The sequence below is a fragment of the Siphateles boraxobius genome, unplaced genomic scaffold, assembly GCF_051911475.1.
Source record: "Siphateles boraxobius isolate OS27281-9 unplaced genomic scaffold, OSU_SipBor_1 30, whole genome shotgun sequence".
NCBI classification, from domain to species: Eukaryota; Metazoa; Chordata; class Actinopteri; order Cypriniformes; family Leuciscidae; genus Siphateles; species Siphateles boraxobius.
In genome coordinates, this window is record NW_027508920.1 from 9,939,469 (window position 1) to 9,964,368 (window position 24,900).

The window sequence follows — 24,900 nt, forward strand, 5'->3', positions numbered from 1 at the left end:
ATCTATCTATCTTTCTTTCTTTCTAACCAATCTTTCTTTCTAACTAATCTTTCTTTCTTTCTTTCTTTCTTTCTTTCTTTCTTTCTGACTAATCTATCTATCTTTCTTTCTTTCTTTCTAACTAATCTATCTTTCTTTCTTTCTAACTTATCTATCTTTCTTTCTAAGTAATCTATCTTTCTTTCTCACTAATCTATCTTTTTTCTTTCTAACTAATCTTTCTAACTAATCTATCTTTCTTTCTTAACTACTCTATCTTTCTTTCTTTCTTTCTTTCTTTCTTTCTTTCTTTCTTTCTTTCTTTCTTTCTTTCTTTCTTTCTTACTGATCTTTCTTTCAAATCGATATTTCTGTCTTTCTAACTAATCTTTCTTTCTATCTATCTTTCTTTCTAACTAATCTTTCTTTCTATCTATCTTTCTTTCTAACTAATCTTTCTTTCTATCTATCTTTCTAACTAATTTTTCTTTCTAACTAATCTTTCTTTCTTTCTATCTATCTTTCTAACTAATATTAATTTCTAATCTATCTTTTTTTCTTTCTAACTAATCTTTCTTTCTTTCTAACTAATCTCTTTCATTGAAACTAATCTTTCTATCTATCTATTATTTATCTATCTTTCTACCTAATCTTTCCTTTCTAACCAATTGTTTTCTTTCTTTCTAACTATTCTTTCTTTCTAACTAATCCATCTATCAAACGTCAAACTACTTTAAACTTCAAACTACTTTAAACTTATTCAAACTCTCTGGTCCGGCTTTCTCGAGCCAACTTAAAGTTTGTCTCATCAAACTTTTTTTTCTAGTTCTTCTTCTTCTTCTTCTTTTTCTTAACCAAAATTTTCTGACTCAAACTCCTCCTAGAGTTTTAACTCTACAAACTCCAAACTCGGGTCAGACCTTCAGACTGTTCTGACTCGAGTTGCTATATCTTTTCAGACTGATTTGACTTTCAGTTTTCTTAAAAATTAATATTAAAAACCATAAAAATCCCATTGACTTTCATTGCAACAGTTCAAATTGAGCCAAGGCTACGGTGGCCCAGTAGTGTACAACACAAAAACTCAAATCTAAACTCCCTGAAGCCCTAGATTCAATTAACCTGTTAAGTGTCACCCCCCTTTTTTTGAATAGACATGAAAATGCACATTCCAAACTTAAATGGTATAGGATAAGAATCCTTTGGAATATAGACATAAAATTGGTCTTGTTTTAAAGAAGACATTTGGCAGATTTTTGTAGAAGTGAAATAAATTAAGAAAGTGAAACAGAAAAAAAGTTACAGAAGTTTGAGTTTATGAAAATGTACGATTTAAAAAATTAATTATTCATATTTTATATAAAATATATATTTTCAAAACCTGGACAACTCTTAAACTGCAAAAAAATCAAAGCCAAAAATCTGAACAAGTTGTGTTTCAAATTTTAGGTTGATATCTCAAGAAATGAGCTTTCAGTAAGATTTTGTTTGGGCGCAGTACCAAACTTTTTCACTAGGTCACAACCAGACTCCATTACTGCCCATATAAGGGCGCCTCCATTTCCATATGTGGTTTGAGTGATCTGAACCATCATTTTCACAATTTTCATACAATTTATAGAGTAGACATCCTATTCAGAAGTAGTATTGGAAGTTTGGCAGATTTTGATATGAATTAAACCTTGAATAAACACATAAAAGAACACATATGTGCGTTATAGCTCGCGGCCACATCACAAATGGTGAATCTATTATTTTTTCTTTATTTTTAAAACATTTTCAGACCTTTTTTTTCTAAAATAATTGAATGCTTGCCATCTTTTGAACTCTTGGCATGAAAACAAACTGGTTTCTACCCCTTCTTTCATGATTTTTCATGTTCATTGCTATTTCAAAATAAAGGTCTGAACACGCCTAGGAGTATGAAAATATTCTTGTTGCAAATTAATAAATTACGGCTCCTCTGTAATTTGTTTTGAGAATCAGTAACCAAATATGGAAACTAGAGATTGTAAGCTTTCAAATGATATATAGTTTGTCAAGATTAGTTTAGGTTTAGTATAGGTTATTACTGTTTTAAATATGTAATGGATTTGGGCCCACCGGTGGGCCCATGACACTTAAGAGGTTAAACAACCATTTAGTATTTTGAACTTATCTATCTATCTATCTATCTATCTATCTATCTATCTATCTATCTATCTATCTATCTATCTATCTATCCATCTATCTATCTATCTATCTATCTATCTATCTATCTATCTATCTATCTAATCTTTCTTTCTTTCTAACTAATCTTTCTTTCTTTCTACTTAATCTGTCTTTCTTTATTTCTAACTAATCTATCTGTCTTTCTTTCTAACTAATATTTCTTTCTTTCTTTCTTTCTACTTAATCTATCTATCTTTCTTTCTAACTAATCTATCTTTCTTTCTTTCTTTCTAACTAATCTATCTTTCTTTCTTTCTAACTAATCTATCTATCTTTCTTTGTTTCTAACTAATCTATCTATCTTTCTTTGTTTTTAACTAATCTATCTTTCTTTCTTACTAATCTATCTTTCTTTCTTTCTAACTAATCTATCTTTCTTTCTTTCTTTCTTTCTTTCTTTCTAACTAATGTTTCTTTCTTTCTAACTAATGTTTCTTTCTTTCTAACTAATCTATCTTTCTTTCTTTCTTTCTAACTAATCTTTCTTTCTTTCTAACTAATCTATCTTTCTTTCTAACTAATCTTTCTTTCTTTCTAGCTAATCTTTCTTTCTTACTTACTTATCTATCTTCCTTTCTTTCTAACAAACTAATCTTTCTTTCTTTCTAACTAATCTTTCTTTCTTTCTAAGTAATCCATCTTTCTTTCTTTCTTTCTCTCTTTCTAACTAATCATCTTTCTTTCTTTCTTTCTAACTAATCCATCTGTCTTTCTTTCTAACAAATCCATCTTTCTTTCTTCCTAACTAATCTTTCTTTCTTTCTTTCTTTCTAACTAATCTATCTATCTTTCTTTCTTTCTAACCAATCTTTCTTTCTTTCTAACTAATCTTTCTTTCTTTCTTTCTTTCTTTCTTTCTGACTAATCTATCTATCTTTCTTTCTTTCTTTCTAACTAATCTATCTTTCTTTCTTTCTAACTTATCTATCTTTCTTTCTAAGTAATCTATCTTTCTTTCTCACTAATCTATCTTTTTTCTTTCTAACTAATCTATCTTTTTTCTTTCTAACTAATCTTTCTAACTAATCTATCTTTCTTTCTTAACTACTCTATCTTTCTTTCTTTCTTTCTTTCTTACTGATCTTTCTTTCAAATCGATATTTCTGTCTTTCTAACTAATCTTTCTTTCTATCTATCTTTCTTTCTAACTAATCTTTCTTTCTATCTATCTTTCTTTCTAACTAATCTTTCTTTCTATCTATCTTTCTAACAAATTTTTCTTTCTAACTAATCTTTCTTTCTTTCTATCTATCTTTCTAACTAATATTAATTTCTAATCTATCTTTTTTTCGTTCTAACTAATCTTTCTTTCTTTCTAACTAATCTCTTTCATTGAAACTAATCTTTCTATCTATCTATTATTTATCTATCTTTCTACCTAATCTTTCCTTTCTAACCAATTGTTTTCTTTCTTTCTAACTATTCTTTCTTTCTAACTAATCCATCTATCAAACTTCAAACTACTTTAAACTTCAAACTACTTTAAACTTATTCAAACTCTCTGGTCCGGCTTTCTCAAGCCAACTTAAAGTTTGTCTCATCAAACTTTTTTTTCTAGTTCTTCTTCTTCTTCTTCTTTTTCTTAACCAAAATTTTCTGACTCTAACTCCTCCTAGAGTTTTAACTCTACAAACTCCAAACTCGGGTCAGACCTTCAGACTGTTCTGACTCGAGTTGCTATATCTTTTCAGACTGATTTGACTTTCAGTTTTCTTAAAAATTAATAATTAATGTACAACACAAAAACTCAAATCTAAACTCCCTGAAGCCCTAGATTCAATTAAACAACCATTTACTATTGAACTTATCTATCTATCTATCTATCTATCTATCTATCTATCTATCTATCTATCTATCTATCTATCTATCTATCTATCTAATCTTTCTTTCTTTCTAACTAATCTTTCTTTCTTTCTACTTAATCTATCTTTCTTTATTTCTAACTAATCTATCTGTCTTTCTTTCTGACTAATCTTTCTTTCTTTCTACTTAATCTATCTTTCTTTCTTTCTACTTAATCTATCTTTCTTTATTTCTAACTAATCTATCTGTCTTTCTTTCTAACTAAAATTTCTTTCTTTCTTTCTTTCTTTCTACTTAATCTATCTATCTTTCTTTCTAACTAATCTATCTTTCTTTCTTTCTAACTTATCTATCTTCCTTTCTTTCTAACTAATCTTTCTTTCTAACTAAGCTATCTTTCTTTCTCTTTCTTTACTTCTAACTAATCTTTCTTTCTAACTAATCCATCTTTCTTTCTTTCGTTCTTTCTTTCTTTCTAACTAATCCATCTTTCTTTCTAACTAATCCATCTTTCTTTCTAACTAATCTTTCTTTTTTTCTAACAAATCCATCTTTCTTTCTAACTAATCTTTCTTTCTAACTAATCTTTCTTTCTAACTAATCTATCTTTCTTTGTTTCTAACTAATCTTTCTTTCTTTCTAACTAATCTATCTTTCTTTCTAACTAATCTATCTTTCTTTCTAACTAATCTATCTATCTTTCTTTCTTTCTAACTAATCTTTCTTTCTTTCTAACTAATCCATCTTTCTTTCTTTCTAACTAATCTATCTTTCTTTCTAACTAATCTATCTATCTTTCTTTCTAACTAATCTTTCTTTCTTTCTAACCAATGTATCTTTCTTTTTTTCTGACTAATCTATCTTTCTTTCTAACTAATCTATCTTTCTTACTAATCTCTTTCTTTCTTTCTAACTAATCTTTCTTTCTTTCCTTCTTTCTTTCTTTCTTTCTACTTAATCTATCTATCTTTCTTTCTAACTAATCTATCTATCTTTCTTTCTAACTAATATATCTTTCTTTTTCTTTCCTTGTTTCTAACTTATCTATCTTCCTTTCTTTCTAACTAATATTTCTAACTAAGCTATCTTTCTTTCTCTTTCTTTCTTTCTTTCTTTCTTTCTTTCTTTCTTTCTTTCTTTCTTTCTTTCTTTCTAACTAATATTTCTTTCTTTCTAACTAATCCATCTTTCTTTCTTTCTTTCTTTCTTTCTAACTAATCCATCTTTCTTTCTTTCTAACTAATCTTTCTTTCTTTCTAACTAATCTTTCGTCCTTTCTAAAGAATCTATCTTTCTTTCTAAATAATCTATCTTTCTTTCTAACAAATCCATCTTTCTTTCTAACTAATCTTTCTTTCTTTCTAACTAATCTATCTATCTTTCTTTGTTTCTAACTAATCTTTCTTTCTTTCTAACTAATCTATCTTTCTTTCTAACTAATCTATCTTTCTTTCTTTCTAACTAATCTTTCTTTCCCTTTCAAGGGAACTCGAGCTGCGTTGAGACGCGGTGGGAACGCTCTGCGTGATTGCGTCGTGAAGCACGTGTATAATCAGTCCAATGGAAGAACGAGACGTCACCGGCGGTGACGTCATAGACCAGGAAGCTATAAAGCACACCAGAAATCAGACCGCGACAGCTTCTGTTGCCTTCAGCAAGCGCTCTCTGTATACTGTCCTTGTCTATTTATTGTTGTCTGTCACAAGCACATTATCTATCTATATATATATATTATGGCGAAACAAGAATTCAAGCGTTGTGTTGTCCCTTGCCCTCGTTTCATCACGGGTGGGGACACACATCAGCTTTGTGTTGCTTGTTTGGGAGTGGAGCATGCCCAGTCAGTTCTCGAGGGAGCTGACTGTGAGCATTGCGAGAAGCTGTCCGTGAGGACGCTCCGCTCTCGCCGGGCGTTCTTTGAGGAGGACGGTTCGGTTCGCGCTCCCCGGGGTGCGGGTCCCGCTGCTGCCGAGGCACAGCAAAGGCTTTCATCTTGGGGTTCGCATATGGATCTAGTAGCGGGGCTTGAGACGGGCCCAGCCCTTTCTCAACCCTTACCTGCTGGATCCGGTGCCTCTGCCCAGGAAGGAGCCCGCGCTGCGGCTTCTCCTTCCCAGGTTGGGGCACCATTGTTGCGGCTATCCAGTTCTGAGGATCTGGATGTCGTCAGTGTTGATTTGGGGGATGTTGAGTTTTCGCTAGCTCATGCCTCCGATAATGATGAGGAGCTTATGGAGGTTTTATCTCGTGCTGTAGCTAGATTAAATATTGAATGGCCAGCCGATGATTCTTTGAGTGTTACTAGAAAAAGTTTATTAGATGAAAGATTTTTACCATCTAAAACACAGCCTCCACGTCGGGGACTCCCGTTTTTTCCCGATCTCCACAATGAGGTTTCGAGATTGTGGAATAAACCGGCGTCATTCAGAGTATTTAACCCACAAACTTCCTGTTACAGTAATGTTTTGGGTGCATCTGATTATGGTTATGTTAAGGTGCCTCGGGCTGAAGAGACGCTCGCGAGCTATCTCTCTCCCGAGTCATCGTCATCATTAAAAACCCCGACGTTACCCAACAAGCCATTAAAATCTACATCTTCGCTGGTGGGTAAAGCTTATTCGGCAGCAGGTCAGGCTGCGTCATGTCTGCACACTATGTCTATACTGCAGGCATACCAGGCTGATCTGCTGAAGGATATCGATGAACATGAGGAAGTCAGCGCTGACGTAATTCGAGAATTGCGTCGCGCAACAGACCTGTCTCTCCGGGCCACCAAGGAGACGGCCAAATCAGTGGGCCGTTCTATGGCAGCCCTGGTGGCCACGGAGCGGCATCTTTGGTTAAATCTGTCTGATACAAAGGATAAAGATAGGTCTGTTCTTCTGGACGCGCCACTGTCACCTTCAAGTTTGTTCGGCGACGCTATCAACTGTGTCGTCGATAGGTTTTAAGAAACGAAAAAACAATCGGCTGCGTTCCAGAGGTTTCTTCCTCGACGTTTCAATATCCCCGAGACTGCTGGGCGAAAAATGATTATTAAATCCGAGCAGTCTCATCCGAGTACAAGCTCCTCACAGCACAGAGTGCATCAAAAACAGAGCGTCGCCACTCGGGCTCCTCCACAATCTGGGGAATCTGGGTGGCGGTCGCAGTCCAGGCCAGCTAGGGGTAGGCAAGATCTGAGGACTGTCATCTCTAAGAAGGCTTGGGCCAAGAAGAAGTCCTGACGCCCAAGGCGTCAGGCTTCTGAGGGTGGTCCCCTCCGAGGAGGGACAATTTCGAGAAATCGTTCATCCTCGGCACCCTCTGGGGGGCGATTCTCTGAGGAGAGTCGCAGCGCTGCCACATCGGTTGTTCCCTGCCGGTTCGCCGCTTCAGGGCACCGAGGTGTCAGCGTCCCCATACGATTCTCCGAGGAGGATCGTAGAACAGTCAGTTCGGTTGTTCCCTGCCGGTTCGCCGCTTCAGGGCACCGAAATGTCCGTACAACCGAATCCCGAGGCCAGTCTCGAGAGACTGGTCCCCTTAGTAGAATTTCTGGCAGCGTGGAAACTACTGCCAAATATTTCTCAGTGGGTCCTGCATATAATAGAAAAAGGTTACAGAATTCAGTTCGGTTCTCGTCCGCCCAGATTTCAAGGGGTCCTTCCCACAGTGGTGGACCCAAGGCAGGCTCGGGTCATGGAACTAGAAGTACTGACGCTTCTGCAAAAAGGGGCTATAGAAAGGGTTTCTCCTCCCAGCAGAGAGTCAGGGTTTTACAGCCGTTACTTCATTGTTCCCAAGAAGGATGGGGGGTTGCGTCCTATTCTAGATCTGCGTCAGTTAAACAGCAGAGTTCAGAAACTCAAGTTCAAGATGCTTACACTCAAACAGATTGTATCACAGATTCAGTCCGAGGACTGGTTTGTCACAATAGACTTGAAGGACGCTTACTTTCATGTATCCATTCATCCTCATCACAGGAAGTTCCTGAGGTTTGCTTTCGGGGGCGAAGCATACCAATATCGGGTCCTTCCATTCGGCCTAGGTTTATCACCCCGCACCTTTACGAAATGCGTGGATGCAGCGCTGGCTCCTCTGAGACTCCAGGGCATTCGCGTATTAAACTATATCGACGACTGGTTGATCCTGGCTCGTTCCGAGCAGTTGGCAGTTCGGCATCGAGATGTCGTTCTGTCTCACTTAAAAGGGTTGGGGTTGCGGCTAAACACCAAGAAGAGTGTGCTCCTCCCAGCCCAGAGGACCACTTTTTTAGGGGTGATGTGGGATTCGACAACTATGCAAGCACGATTGTATCCAGCTCGTATTTCTGCGATTCTCACAGCCGTAAATATGGTAAAACTAGGCCAGTCACTCACTGTGAAACAGTTCCAGAGACTGGTGGGTCTCATGGCAGCTGCGTCCAACGTAGTTACTTTTGGCCTTCTGCACATGAGACCCCTGCAGTGGTGGCTCAGGACAAAGGGGTTTTCTCCGAGGGGAAATCCGTTTCGCACGATCAAGGTCACGCGGCTATGCCTACGTGCCTTGGTCATGTGGAAGTAACCTTGGTTCCTCGCCCAAGGCCCAGTATTGGGGGCTTCTTGTCGACGCGTAACGCTATCGACGGATGCTTCCCTCACAGGCTGGGGGGCGGTCATGAGTGGCCGCTCGGCGACAGGTGTCTGGCAGGACCATCAGCTTTCGTGGAATAAAAACCGACTAGAGATGATGGCGGTATTTCAGGCTCTCAAATACTTCCTGCCAGACCTGAGAGGCCATCATGTGGTCGTCCGCACAGACAACACATCGGTGGTCTCTTACATCAACCATCAGGGGGGTCTGAGGTCCCTATTATTATGCAAACTGGCTCATCATATCCTCCTATGGGCCCAGGGAAAATTACTGTCACTCAGGGCAGTTTATATTCCAGGGTATTTGAATGTGGGAGCAGATATCCTGTCAAGACAGGGGCTGAGGCCCGGGGAGTGGAGACTTCACCCCGAGGTGGTGGAGCTCCTATGGGAGAACTATGGTCAAGCTCAGATAGATCTTTTCGCATCTTACGATACAACCCATTGTCCGCTTTGGTTCTCCCTCACATATCCAGCTCCTCTCGGACTGGACGCTATGGTACAGGAGTGGCCGAGGCTACACCTGTACGCATTCCCCCCGATATCATTGCTTCCGGGAGTTCTGGAGAGGGTTCGCCGGGAGGGGGCTCATCTATTATTAGTAGCCCCGCACTGGCCGACCCGAGTGTGGTTCTCGGACCTAGTGTCCCTTCTGCACGGCTCTCCCATGGAGATTCCTGTCAGGGGGGACTTGTTATCTCAAGCAGGGGGCACGATATTTCACCCTCGCCCGGAGTTGTGGAAACTGTGGGCTTGGCCTCTGAGGGGGCCCAGCTCTTAGAATCCGGTCTCTCGACTGAGGTCGTTGAGACCATCCTTCAATCCAGAGCTCCTTCCACGAGAAAACTATATTCATTGAAATGGAAATTGTTCTCTACATGGTGTGGAGAACGTTTTTTAAATCCTGCTAACTGCCCGGTTGGTACAGTTCTCGATTTCTTTCAAGACCGTTTCTCTGCTGGATTATCTCCCTCCACCTTAAAGGTGTACGTAGCGGCTATATCTGCTTATCGCTCCCCTTTGGGGGCTTCTTCTCTTGGGAGAGATCCTCTTATTACTCGTTTTCTCCGTGGTACACTGAGGCTTAGGCCTGCATTGCACTCTAGAGCACCGGCTTGGGATTTGGCCATTGTACTTGAGGGTCTGGCCCTGGCTCCCTTCGAGCCTATTGAAGAGGTTTCAGAGAAGTTCCTTACACTAAAAACTCTATTTCTTCTCGCTATTTCTTCTATCAAGAGAATTGGAGATCTGCAAGCCCTGTCGGTGGCTCCTTCATGTTTGGAATTTGCACCTGCTATGGTGAAAGCATTTTTACACCCTAGGCCGGGTTACATTCCTAAGGTCCCCACTAATGTGGCGGGCCCTATTGTGCTGCAGGCTTTTTGCCCTCCACCTTTCGTTACCCCAGATCAGGAAGGTCTCAATCTGTTATGTCCCGTTAGGGCATGGATGCCTACGTTCACAGAGCTGCCCTGTGGCGTAGATCAGAGCAGTTATTTGTCTGCTTCGGTTCAAACAAGAAAGGTTGCCCTGCATCTAGACAGGTAATGAGCAAGTGGGTAGTTGAGGCTATCTCACTTGCTTATGAAGCGGCCGGACAGCTCTCACCTATGGCTGTCCGCGCCCATTCTACTGGGAGAATGGCTGCCTCCAAGGCTTTAATTTCAGGGGTTTCCCTGCAGGACGTTTGTAATGCGGCAGGCTGGTCCTCACCGCATACATTTGTCAGATTCTACGACCTAGACCTCTCCACTCCCGGGGCTAGGCTGTTTGTTTCTTAGTGTGCGCAAGGACTCCACACAGAACGGGCATTTCTCATTATGGCGTAGTGGACATGGGGTTCCCACCGCGTCTCAACGCAGCTCGACTTCCCTTGAAAGGGAACGTCTCAGGTTACGTATGTAACCCTGGTTCCCTGAGAGGGAACGAGACGCTGCGTTCTCCTGCCATACTTCCTGCATGCCCTGATCGACTTGCTTCAGGCCTTTTCAGAAGCTGTCGCGGTCTGATTTCTGGTGTGCTTTATAGCTTCCTGGTCTATGACGTCACCGCTGGTGACGTCTCGTTCTTCCATTGGACTGATTATACACGTGCTTCACGACGCAATCACGCAGAGCGTTCCCACCGCGTCTCAACGCAGCGTCTCGTTCCCTCTCAGGGAACCAGGGTTACATACGTAACCTGAGACGTTTTTTCTAACAAATCAATCTTTCTTTCTAACTAATCTTTTTTTCTTTCTAACTTATCTTTCTTTATTTCTAACTAATCTGTCTACCTTTCTTTGTTTCTAACTAATCTTTCTTTCTTTCTAACTAATCCATCTTTCTTTCTTTCTTTCTTTCTAACTAATCCATCTTTCTTTCTAACTAATCCATCTTTCTTTCTTTCTAACTTATCTTTCTTTCTAACTAATCTATCTATCTTTCTTTGTTTCTAACTAATCTTTCTTTCTTTCTAACTAATCTATCTTTCTTTCTAACTAATCTATCTTTCTTTCTTTCTAACTAATCTATCTTTCTTTCTTCCTAACTAATCCATCTTTCTTTCTAACAAATCCATCGTTCCTTCTAACTAATCTTTCTTTCTTTCTAACTAATCTATCTATCTTTCTTTGTTTCTAACTAATCTTTCTTTCTTTCTAACTAATCTATCTATCTTTCTTAGTTTCTAACTAATCTTTCTTTCTTTCTAACTAATCTATCTTTCTTTCTAACTAATCTATCTTTCTTTCTTCCTAACTAATCCATCTTTCTTTCTAACAAATCCATCTTTCTTTCTAACTAATCTTTCTTTCTTTATAACTAATCTATCTGTCTATCTTTGTTTCTAACTAATCTTTCTTTCTTTCTAACTAATCTATCTTTCTTTCTAACTAATCTATCTTTCTTTCTTTCTAACTAATCTATCTATCTTTCTTAGTTTCTAACTAATCTTTCTTTCTTTCTAAATGATCTATCTTTCTTTCTATCTAAACTATCTTTCTTTCTTTCTAACTAATCTATCTTTCTTTCTTTCTAACTAATCTATCTTTCTTTCTAACTAATCTATCTATCTTTATTTCTTTCTAACTAATCTTTATTTCTTTCTAACTAATCCATCTTTCCTTCTAACTAATCCATCTTTCTTTCTTTCTAACTAATCTATCTATCTTTCTTTCTAACTAATCTTTCTTTTTTCTAACAAATCCATCTTTCTTTCTAACTAATCTTTCTTTCTTTCTAACTAATCTTTCTTTCTTTCTAACTAATCTATCTATTTTTATTTCTTTTTAACTAATCTATCTTTCTTTCTAACTAATCTATCGTTCTTTCTTTCTTTCTTTCTAACTAATCTATCATTCTTTCTTTCTAACTAATCTATCTTTCTTTCTAACTAATCTATCTATCTTTATTTCTTTCTAACTAATCTTTATTTCTTTCTAACTAATCCATCTTTCCTTCTAACTAATCCATCTTTCTTTCTTTCTAACTAATCTATCTATCTTTCTTTCTAACTAATCTTTCTTTTTTCTAACAAATCCATCTTTCTTTCTAACTAATCTTTCTTTCTTTCTAACTAATCTTTCTTTCTTTCTAACTAATCTATCTATTTTTATTTCTTTTTAACTAATCTATCTTTCTTTCTAACTAATCTATCGTTCTTTCTTTCTTTCTAACTAATCTATCGTTCTTTCTTTCTAACTAATCTATCGTTCTTTCTTTCTAGCTAATCTTTATTTCTAACTAATAATCTTTCTTTATTTCTAACTAATCCATCTTTCTTTCTTTCTAACTAATCTATCTTTCTTTTTAACTAATCTATCTATCATTCTTTCTTTCTCACTAATCTATCGTTCTTTCTTTCTAACTAATCTATCGTTCTTTCTTTCTAACTAATCATCTTTCTTTATTTCTAACTAATCCATCTTTCTTTCTAACTAATCTATCTTTCGTTCTTTCTAACTAATCTATCTTTCTTTCTTTCTAACTAATCTTTTTTTCTTCCTAACTTTTCTTTCTTTCTTTCTTTCTTTCTTTCTAACTAATCCATCTTTCTTTCTTTCTTTCTAACTAATCCATATTTCTTTCTTTCTAACTAACTAATCTTTCTTTCTAACTAATCCATCTTTCTTTCTTTCTAACAAATCCATCTTTCTTTCTAACTAATCCTTTCTCTCTTTCTTTCTTTCTTTCTAACAAATCTATCTTTCTTTCTTTCTAACTAATCTTTCTTTCTTTCTAATCTATGTATCTTTCTTTCTTTCAAACTAATCTTTTTTTCTTTCTAATCTATCTATCTTTCTTTCTTTCTAACTAATCTTTCTTTCTTTCTAACTAATCTATCTTTCTAACTAATCTATCTTTAACTATTCTATCCATCTTTTTTCTAACTAATCTATCTATCTTTCTTTCTAAATAATCTATCTATCTTTCTTTCTTTCTAACTAATCTATCGTTCTTTCTTTCTAACTAATCTATCGTTCTTTCTTTCTAACTAATCTATCGTTCTTTCTTTCTAACTAATCTATCTATCTTTCTTTCTAACTAATCTATCTATCTTTCTTTCTTTCTAACTAATCTATCTATCTTTCTTTCTAACTAATCTATCTTTCAGTGTTAATTTCGTTGACGAAAATAACGACGAAAATTATTCGTCAACGACATTTTTTCACAGACGAAAACGAGACGATAACTAAATAAAACCTAGTTTTGAATGACAAAGACTATGACGAAAATCTATTGACATTTTCGTCAACGAATAAAAACTAGACGAAAATGTTAGATAGTGACGATTTGGGAAGCGATCCGTCAGAACTGATGTCCTGCGTGTGTGGTAGATGCGCACATTTGTAGGCTACTGTAACGTGATCTACCCCGCGGTCATAAAACGTTAAAAAATGTGAACGTCTGGGAGAATGAGTAGAGCAGACATATAGATCTCTGAATAAGAGTGACGATGCAAAAAAGAGCTCTATTCGGTGCGGTTTTCTTTGCGCACACACCTAACCCGAAGCGTGCAGTCATGCACAATACACCTACAGCGCGCAAGTAGGCTACTGAATTGAGCTCTCTTTCGTGTCTGAATGGAGAAATACACAACAGTATGTCTAAATGTCCTTTTTGGAGAGTATTCATGTAAACTATGCTGGTTATGTCTTAAACTGTGAGTGTGTCGGATGTGCATCAGTGCAATTGTATCCGCATGTCATTGGACAAGATCCGACGTCTTAAAGTGACAGTGGCAATAAACCTAATGCGGTCCGTGTCCTTAATTTTGATCAAGCAACAAAAGAAAAAGAGAAAAGCATTCACTGTTTGTTAATAGCTTTAATAAGGATTAATTATATTTAATTCATACAAATAAATATGTCTGCTTGAAAGAACAAAGAATGATGTGTAAGTAGTTATAAGGAATGAATATATCATTCATTGTAAACAAGACTGTGTTGTACTTTAGGAAAAGTGGTTTTATTTCATTTTAAGATATTTTTTAAGTAACAGCAGTTAAATCTGTATCTGTATTGCATGTTCAAACTTAAAAATCATTCATATTAACCCTTCGGAGTCTTGGGCTATTTTGGCCGTTTTTGAGTACTTTTATTTTTTTTAAATTTTGCAACATAAACAAATGTTTAGCATACCAATGTTTGGTATAATTTTTTTCAGCACAACATCACCTATATGATCAGACAATTAGTTTTTCACTTTGATGTACTCTATCAACATACTGGACCCAAAATCACACAAAAAACACAAAATCCGAATAGAAAAATTATAGCTTTTCTACTACAAAAAACACAAACATGCTCAATGAAGCATTTTAAAAGGTTTAAAATGTAAACACAAGTTGTAAATGTCAACATATACAGGTACAATTCAGATATAATCAACCTATATACAAAAAAAATATGATTTACAAAAAAAAAGCGGGTGTAGCCATAGGCTTTTTTTCTTTCTTTTTAGCTCAGCCACTTTTAAAAAAATGTTGTGCACACAATTATTCAGAGAGCTATATTTAAGGCCTTGCGTTCCCAGAGTATGAGGGTTCGCAAATAGTGCAAATACAACATCAAAAATGTAAAATTGAGATAAAATTAAACTATATACAGCAAAAAGCAGGTGTGGCAATAGGCGTTTTTTCTTTTCCTTTTTGCTTAGAAACTCTACAAAACACTTCATGTACAATTACACAGATAGCTACATTACAGGGATTTCATTCCTTGAGTAAGAGGGGTTCCTCAATAGTGCAAATATACCATACAAAAGGTAAAATGAACACAAAATCAAATTATACATACAACTATTTACAACAAATATCAGGTGTTTTTTATTTTTATTTTTTATCTGTGCCTCTCCTCAAAACAGTTTATCTAAATCTACTCCTAAACTACTCCTAAACTACCTAAACTATCTACACTACTCCTAAACTACTCTCAAAATCTACTCAAACTCTTCCAAAAACTAGCAATAATCTCTCTCTATATATATAACGTAAATATGTCTCTCTTTATCAACTCCGTAAAATCCTCTGCCTTTCAATTTTGCGTCTTAGCTCAGTTGGCTCCTCCTCCATTCCCTAAAATGTGCAGCCTGAAGAGCAGAGTCAGCAGATTCACACATTTTTCTCCGTTTTGTTTTATGACAAAAACCGACGAAGTTATTAGAATAAATGCAACGCCTGTCGCATCCCATCTTGCGTTCTTTTACGAACGCGTCAGTATTTTTTTATATAAAGTTTAAATGATCATATCTCCGTTTTTACTTGGTTTATCAACATAAAACAAAAAGTAAAATAGAATTTCAAGCCAGCACTTTCGACAGAAGTGGACGGCAGCGCTCAACGTGACTTTGTTTTTATGCTTCGACGTCTTAAACTGGTCATGTAACTTGATCACGCCGGCGTGATCGGCGACCCCGAAGAGTTAATAGGTTAATAGATGTTTTCTCCGGGAGTATATGGGTTTGGAAATTTTCGAGAAATTCTAAATTAATGCATTACAATTGAACTAAACCCATTATATTTTAGTCGACTAAATCTACTGTAGATTTAGTCGACTAAAATGTCATTGTATTTCGTCGACTAAAACTAGACTAAAACTAAAACAATTCAGATGACTAAAATATGACTAAAACTAAATGGCATTTTAGTCAAAAGACTAAGACTAACACTAAATCAAAATTTGCTGACAAAATTAACACTGCTATCTTTTTTCTTTCTAACTAATCTCTTTCTTTCTAACTAATCTCTTTTTTCTAACTAATCTGTCTTTCTTTCCTTCTGTCTAACTAATCTGTCTTTCTTTCTTTCTTTCTCACTATTCTATCTTTCTTTCATTCTAACAAATCTATCTTTGTTTCTTTCTAACTAATTTTTTTTCTTTCTTTCTAACTAATCTATCTTTTTTCTTTCTAACTAATCTTGTCATGATTCTGCCCTCTTGTCATTTCATTTCTCTAGTCTTGAGGCAGGATCATGACAGACCCATGTTTTGTGTGCAAGCACATGGTCTTGTGTTTTGAGCCATGTGCTTGTGTTGTCTCGTTATGTTACCCCGCCCCCTTGTTATCCTCGTCTCGTCATTATTGTCTAGTCTGTTTCACCTGTCCTTGTCTAGTCAGCTTCACCTGTCTTTGTCATTAGTGTCTCCCTATTTAATCCCCTTGTGTTTGCTGTCCTGTGTCGGTACATTGTCTAACTTTGCGTGTATATCCCTGTGAGTATTTGACCTGAAAACCTGTTCATTTATTGTGAGTTTGCTTGTCAAGTCAGTATCTTGTTTGTCATCGTGTCTTAGTTTAGTTGTACTCTGCTCCAGTCCTGTTTTGCCCCCTCGTGGGTTTTTGTTTTCTGTTTTGTCCACAATAAATTGTGTGTAGTGCATTCAGTCTGCTTTTGGGTTCGTCTATCCTGCAACCTCATAACAGAATGTACCGACCAAGACCGAACCCTGCAGACCGCTTGCCCGTCCCTGCCAAGCGTTATCCGGACCCCCTTAGAGAAGTCTGGTTGTCTTCTCCCCTCAACAAGAGGAGTGTCACCCTTCCATACTCACCCGAGGGTGAGTGGATCTTGTCGAACTTCTCTCGTCTGTATGACCACTTCTCCCGGGAGGAGTCCGAGGCAGCATCCTCGAGGTCTTCACCTTCTGCCCGCCTACCTATCATTCGCGAGGGTCGAATGATAGGCGTCGCGACTCTTGGGGACCAGGCTGGCTCCCTCACAACTCCTGGCACTTCTTCTACCTCCTTCGGTCTTCGAGGGAAACGAGGGAGGCGAACCTCGTGGGACTCTCCTTCAGAGTCCTCAGCGTCGGAGTCTATCCTGCCAGAGATAACCCCTCCTTCGCACGACACAGTTCCCGCCGTGCTTCCCCAACCCGTCTCAGCTCCGGCGATGGTCTCTGCTTCTCGACCTAGGAGAAAGAGGAGGAAGAGGGGAGCCTCTCGTTCTTCAAGCGCCATCCCAGATCCCGCTCCAGCGAATGCAGTCACAGAGCCCGCTGCAGTCACAGAGCCCGCTGCAGTCACAGAGCGCGCTGCAGTCACAGAGCGCGCTGCAGTCACAGAGCGCGCTGCAGTCACAGAGCGCAGTCACCGCGGCAGTCACAGAGCGCGCGGCAGTCACAGAGCCGGCGGCAGTCACAGAGCCGGCGGCAGTCACAGAGCCGGCGGCAGTCACAGAGCCGGCGGCAGTCACAGAGCCGGCGGCAGTCACAGAGCCGGCGGCAGTCACAGAGCCGGCGGCAGTCACAGAGCCCGCGGCAGTCACAGAGCCCGCGGCAGTCACAGAGCCCGCTGCTGTGAAGGCAGTCCCAGCACCCGGTGCTGAGAGAACAGTTCCTGAGCCAACTTCTGAGAGAGCTGTTTCCGAGCTCGCTGCTCCAGCTCCTGAGAGTACTGCACAGGAGAGCGCTTCCGAGTCTGATATGAGCACATCTTCCGAGTCTGTGGATAAGAGCGCTGATTCTAGTTCAGCTTCAGTGAACACTGATCCCTTTGTGGTGGCGCCGCAACCAGTTCCATTGTTGCCCTTCTCCGTTCCTCAGTCGTCTACCTCTCTCCCTGTCATTTGTCCCATGCCGCCTCCTGCCCTGTCCCAGTCAAGTTTCCCCAGCGTTTCTCCTCGCGTCACCCTGTCCCAGTCTGCTTCCCCCAAGGCGTCTCTTCGTGTGCCTCCACCCAAGTCCGCCCGGAATCCTCATCCTAAGCCCACATCCCGTAAACCCAAGACCACCGTCCCACCTACCCACCCTGGACAGTTCCCCAAGAACTTTGTTGTGCCTCCGCCTCCTTCCTTGTTTATTATTTTTATTGATGCATCCCAACCCCATTATTGTATATTCTTGTATGCCGTTGCTTTTATTTGTCATGTTTTGTTGGTTTGTGTCTGTTTCCCAGTCTGTCATGTCTCGTGTTTGATGTCCTCTTTTGGAGCGTCTGGTAGCCGCTCCTAAAGGTGGGGGTTCTGTCATGATTCTGCCCTCTTGTCATTTCATTTCTCTAGTCTTGAGGCAGGATCATGACAGACCCATGTTTTGTGTGCAAGCACATGGTCTTGTGTTTTGAGCCATGTGCTTGTGTTGTCTCGTTATGTTACCCCGCCCCCTTGTTATCCTCGTCTCGTCATTATTGTCTAGTCTGTTTCACCTGTCTTTGTCCAGTCAGCTTCACCTGTCTTTGTCATTAGTGTCTCCCTATTTAATCCCCTTGTGTTTGCTGTCCTGTGTCGGTACATTGTCTAACTTTGCGTGTATATCCCTGTGAGTATTTGACCTGAAAACCTGTTCATTTATTGTGAGTTTGCTTGTCAAGTCAGTATCTTGTTTGTCATCGTGTCTTAGTTTAGTTGTACTCTGCTCCAGTCCTGTTTTGCCCCCTCGTGGGTTTTTGTTTTCTGTTTTGTCCACAATAAATTGTGTGTAGTGCATTCAGTTTGCTTTTGGGTTCGTCTATCCTGCAACCTCATAACAAATCTGTCTTTCTTTCATTCTAACAAATCTATCTTTCTAACTAATCTATCTTTCTTTGTACTAATCTTTCTTTCTAATCTATCTTTTTCTTTCTAACTAATCTATCTTTTTTCTTTCTAACTAATCTATCTATCTTTCTTTATTTCTTTCTTACTAATCTTTCTTTCTTTCTAACTAATGTATCTATCTTTGGTTCTAACTTATCTTTCTTTCTAACTAATCTATCTTTCTTTCTAACTAATCTATCTTTCTTTCTTTCTAACTAATCTCAATCTATCTTTCTTTCTAACTAATCTCAATCTATCTTTTTTCTTTCTAACTAATCTCAATCTATCTTTTTTCTTTCTAACTAATCTATCTTTTTTCTTTCTAACTAATCTCTTTCTTTCTAACTAATCTGTCTTTCTTTCTAACTAATCTGTCTTTCTTTCTAACTAATCTATCTTTTTTCTTTCTAACTAATCTGTCTTTCTTTCATTCTAACAAATATCTATCTTTCTTTCTAATTAATCTTTCTTTCTTTCTAACTAATCTATATTTTTCTTTCTAACTAATCTATCTTTCTAACTAATCTATCTTTTTTCTTTCTTACTAATCTATCTTTCTTTATTTCTTTCTTACTAATCTTTCTTTCTTTCTAACTAATCTTTCTTTCTTTCTAACTAATCTATCTTTCTTTCTTTCTAACTTATCTATCTTTCTTTCTAACTAATCTTTCTTTCTAAGTAATAATTCTTTCTTTCTAATCTACCTTTCTTTCTTTCTAATGTTGTGGCAAAAATTCTGTTAAACATCATCACTGCATAAGAGACACTCAGAGTCAAATTAATAAAAAGGAAAGTATTTATTCTTGCAAGAATAGGTTCAGTCTAGTACACAGAAGTTACGCTGTGCAAGAGAGTGACACACAACAGGAAGATATGAGACAGCCTTTATACTGTTTTCAAGGTTCCTCCTCACCCGCTGTACCTTTCACTCACCCAGATAAGGTCCTTACTGCTGTTCAGTTTCTACTTAAAGACACAAACTGGTACTTAAATAAACTGGCCAAAACTGACCGTCCCTAAGGTCAGAGGTCCTGTCCCATATGTTCCTGAAAAGTCACGCACAAGCACGTACACACATATACTTTTATACATTGAATAGGTTCTTTCTCTTATGATACCTGTTTGGGATCAATGACTATTAAAATTTCTACAACAATTCCCCCCTTTTTATCATTCAGATTCCCCAATCATAATACTAAAAATAATAGAACAAATTTTAAGTCATTTCATCACACTTATACTCTTCATCTCTGGTTTTCACATAACTGACCACTCTCTTAAACATTTGTGAAATAACATTTGGAAAAGTAAAAAGCTTAGGCTGTTTTTGTGGGGATAGTCCCTTAAGTATTAGCAAGCAAGTAAAGACTTTATCTGCGGCCGGGCTGAATGAATAAGCACTGTTATTGCACTCCCGACCTAGGTCGGACCCTCAGTCACCTCAGTATAAACAAGAAATAGTGTATAGTTTAAGTAGGAAACACATCAATTTAACACCCTGGTTATCATTACACATCTTGAAACCCACATGGCATTTCAACAGGCTAAGAAATACGAAGAAATAAAAGTAGAATAAAATCCCTCATTTCGACCCCTCTCCTTTTACGTCATTACATAGCGGATAACCACAGCTTTTAACCTTCTGTTCATATCAAAAACATTCATAGAAAGAAAGAAAAAGAAAAGGAAACATACACTTTAACACATGTCACAGTAGCTCCCACTACTTGTATCATCATATTTTGTTCATCCAATTGAACAGACTCCCAGCTTTAACCAGTCTCTGTACTGAGCTGGAGACACATTATAATGCATGGTAAACATAACAATATTGATAATCCTATCGCTGAAATTGGTAGTACAGTACCCCCAACCCCCCAAAGATTAACCAATCTTATCCATTTACCATCAGTCCACGCCCATTTCCATACATCGCCTCCATTTTCCTAACCATATTTTCTTAACTTTTAACACCATATTTAATAAAATCTATCCTGAAAAGGTTTTATATTTTTTTATCCATTCTTTTAACCAATGTAGTTGTTCAAAATTAACTCTAATATTTCAAATACGGACCATCTTTTAGCTTATTACCATACATATTCTCCCATGATCGGCCTTTCTTACCCTTAATGGACGGCCTAATCAAGTTTCTTCAATAATAATCCCTATAATTTACCTGAAATATTTTCTAATGAATCCTTAACCAATCAAATCATTTGATCTAAGCCCTATTTTGATTCAATCAAATAAAATCATCAAAATCATCACAAAAACAGATTATTTTGCTAAACTCAAACCATTAGTTGGTGCATCTTCCTCCAGGTGTGTTGGTCATCTCGTTTGCCCCATGGACATTCCGTCTTCACCAGGGTGACACTTTGCGTGCCGTAGCCATGGTCTTCCATCGCTGGTTCGGGAGGTACGTTACTAGCACGTCCTTGAATCCCTCACTTTGTGCTCTATTGGATGGTTGAGGCCTGTTGGTGTTGTCTAAGGTTAGAGGCTTGGACCCAGGTGTCACACTCTCCAACCATTTTCTGATCCTTATAAGGTTTTCCCTTAAATCACGATGTACCCCTACTGGAGTGAACCATTTCTTCCCTGCTTTCACCTGTGAATGGAGACCTTAAGTATTTTGTTAGTGACCGCTTGTCTTGCCGCTCGTCCCCTTTGGTGTGACCTGTGGAATTTTCACCATTTGTTCACCTTGCTGATGATATGCATAAAGAATTTCAAGTTTATTCTCAACACTTTTCCAATTAAACTCTGTTTCTTCTCATTTTACAAATCATCTTATCACTAAATAATTTCTTCCTCACTTAATAGCACTCGGGGTCCTTTTACCCTGAAAAACACTCAACCCACTTTGCTCATGTCCACAACACAATATTTATACATTTGGAACAGAATTAGTTCTGTTTTCTGCAATCCTTCCTGACATTCTGCAAAAGGAAAATCTTAAGTTATGCGCTGCGCAGGTGTGGCCTTGTTTCTTTCTGCCACAATAACAATCTAGGCCAGGATAGTTAGTCAAATTCATCCATAACCATTATTTTATTGGGCACATTCTGCCCTGCATCAAAAGTCTGCATGCTCTGTAAAGAAAAACAAATGTCGAGGTTATTTTCAGATAGTAAAGTACACGTAGTTTCTTTTGTCTGCTGTGCTGCCACGGCCTTCGCTGCTGCATCTGCCCTGGCGTCTCCTGTTGAAACAGTCCTGCAATTTTGTTATCAGCGTGTGCGGCACACTTACAGACAGCAATTTTGTTAGGGAGAAGAATGGCTTCTTGCCAGGCTTTTACCCTATTAAGCCCCTTGTCCTCCCAACATATGCCGTCCCTTAATAAACCAAATTTTGTCAATTGTTATCAAAATTGTTACCATCCCCCCTTTTGATGCATGAATCATCTCGTGCATCAATCTAACATAATGGTGTTTGGATAAAGTTTGCCATCAACACTAACCCAAATGTTGTCCCAAAGCCAAAATTCCTCCAGACATCTTTCTCTGCCTCTGAAACAAAAATATTACTTAAAGCCACAAACACATCTTCTTATCAGAGTATTTGGAGGGCAACGGCCCTCAGACTTACAGTGTATCCTGCTTTTCAGGCCTGTTGTTTGGTCTCTTAATCCCGTCATCTACAAACATTGTTTCTGAAAATTCTGTTTCAATTGTTTCTGTCAGGTCAGGTCGTGCTGTACAGACTTGGTCAATGTCAGTCAAACAACATTTTCCCCCTTTTGTTCACAATATTCATAAATGTGAAGGACTCTCTGGATAATTTGATATTGACTTAGCCAATATGTCACTTTGTTATTGCCTTCAAATCTATAACATTTTAGTTTATCTCAACCCATTATGGACGACAATCTACCACTTCACAAATCCAATTTACATAAATGCTTTTAATCCATAGATTGATTCATAATTACCAGTAGCAGACAGAGCTGGATAACTAATCCATTTAAAGCTCGTCCCATGTTCTACATCATCTTTTCATCAAATGGACTCAACAGAATTAACAGCTTCTTTAAAATTTGTCATTTGCCTTACCCCATCTGTAATGATAAAACCCTCATTCCAGAGGTTAATGACACAATATACACACTATTCAGACACAGTATTCGTACCCCAAACTAACACATACAAGACATAGAGTGCAGTCACCATCACACACACTCATATTAGACACATATTTTAACTGTTCATTTTTAATGTTCGCTTTTCATTATATCATCTCTAAAAAGATTTAAATTTTAATTAAGATTTTAAACTTCACATTTTACTGTAGCTTTTACCTAATTTTACATGGTCTCTTAACCAGTTTCAAAGCATGTCTGTTCATTATTCATTTGATCTTAGGAAAGTCAGCTGGATTTTGGTTCATTATCACTATTTTGCTTCAGCTTGCTCTAGCAGGCCGATTACAGAAAGACAGACACAGTTACCATCCCTTCCTCCACTCAAGCAGTCTCTCTCACTATAAACAAATAATCTTTTCAACAGCCTCTTAAGACTGTAATTTAGACAAAATGTAATATTAAATTTATTACATTAACCTTTTACCATTCACCTTTGTTATCCAGACTCTTCTCAAATCTACAAAAGCCTGTCTTCATCTTTAGCCACCACCATGCCTAACGACCTTCAGGAGTTAAAACTATGTTATAAACATATTAGCTCAACATTAACTCTTCTATACATTTTACTTGCCCATATGGCAACCAACATCATGTCCCTCATATAATTAAGTTTTGTTACTGTCTCCGCAGCAAATAATGGCAATCACCTCATGGAATCAGCTGGCTCCTGAAAGCCCACTCCCGTTATCTCTTTATCTCTAATTTTCTTCTCTTCAGGGTGTCATCCCCTGGCATAGTTGCAGACACTTGTCACAATGAAAAACAAGCCATACAATCAATGCGGTTTCTGGTGAGTGGTATAGAGGAACTCACATTTCTGGGTCAGACTGCCGTAACATTAATTTTCACCTCACAGCCCATCTCACCTTCTCAGTGCTCTGCTGACCCCGGTGGCCTCCAGTAATCAGCGCTCAACTCTCATACCTTTCTCACAAATAACACCTCCATCCGGAGGTGCCCAATGTTCGTGACCCCCTGCGTTAGGCTGTCCCCTGGCCAGGAAGATCATCCCGTCATTGAGTAGCCACTCGTACACACGTACACACTGGTGACCGCTCTTTCCCAATACAATCAGTTTTCTTCAACAGAACTCAGCTGTTTTCTGGAGCTTAGGAAAGGCACGTTCAAGAGTCACCAGAGGCATTCCGATTGCCTAATAGTGTTCACAGGGAGACATGTTAATAACAACAGTATTTAATCACTTAAATCCATTAACTATCTTAAAAGCAGCAACCTAGCTACTTAGACTATACTCAGTGAATTTAGATCACAACCGTACATTCAGTGTACTTCATCTATAGCCGGAGCCATCGGTCCTGAATGGTGGAGACTAAAATTAGACAAAGTTGTTACTGGTCCTAAAATACGCTAATCAAAATGTCACCTCTATCGTTTAAGGTCTGCATTATTTTAAAGACTTCTTTAAAGTCATTCAGTTTTACATTTAAAACATTTACAAATACAACTTTGCCCTCTGAACGGCAATTGTTTCTTTAAACATCTCTGTGTCTATGATTCTCAACTGAAACACTGTGCTTTACTTATTATCACAGATGTCAGCTTTTAGCTTACTCATTGAATGAGAGAGACTCTGAGACATTCGGACTGGTACACTGCTCTCTCATATACTTCTAACATCAAACTTTTATCTACCATCTTTTAACTCTATCCCAGCTTAAGGCATCTTTGCCAGAAATTACATGTGTTTTCAAATAAACATAGTTTTACAGTTGTCTTTTGCCCACGTCAGGGAATCTAGACATTACAAATTTCCATTCAGATTGAGTCTCTGTCGCACTGGCTGTTTCAGCCACAGCACACATCAGATTTAGATAAGCAAACTGTTTCATTACAGCCAATAGCAGACTTATCTTTTGAAAGCAAAACATCAGCTTCTAGCTCTTTCATGGTCAACTTTTCAAGCTGTTTGTTTAATCAGATGCCTTTCAACACATTTTACATTTAGCAACTGTTAATTCAGTAGCCTACTACTTCTGCTTATTTGTTCTTACATAAAAATAATTATTCTTGTTCTCAATAACGTTTCACATTTCTCAATCTCAATAACCATAGTTTAATATTTGAATTAAGTTTTCTCTTGGAGTTTATCAATCTCCAATTAGGATTTACTTTTTGACGAGGCAA

At 37.9% G+C, this 24,900-nt stretch overlaps 1 long non-coding RNA gene across 1 annotated transcript in view; it reads right to left on the reverse strand.

Moving 5' to 3' along the window:
* Positions 1-940: 940 nt before the first annotated feature.
* The window catches only part of LOC143757262 (uncharacterized), a 63,162-nt gene continuing 39,202 nt past the window's right edge, over positions 941-24,900 (reverse strand). Inside the window, exon 2 of the long non-coding RNA XR_013210461.1 lies at positions 941-1,086. This is a non-coding gene — a long non-coding RNA (uncharacterized LOC143757262). The remainder of the gene's footprint in view (positions 1,087-24,900) is intronic.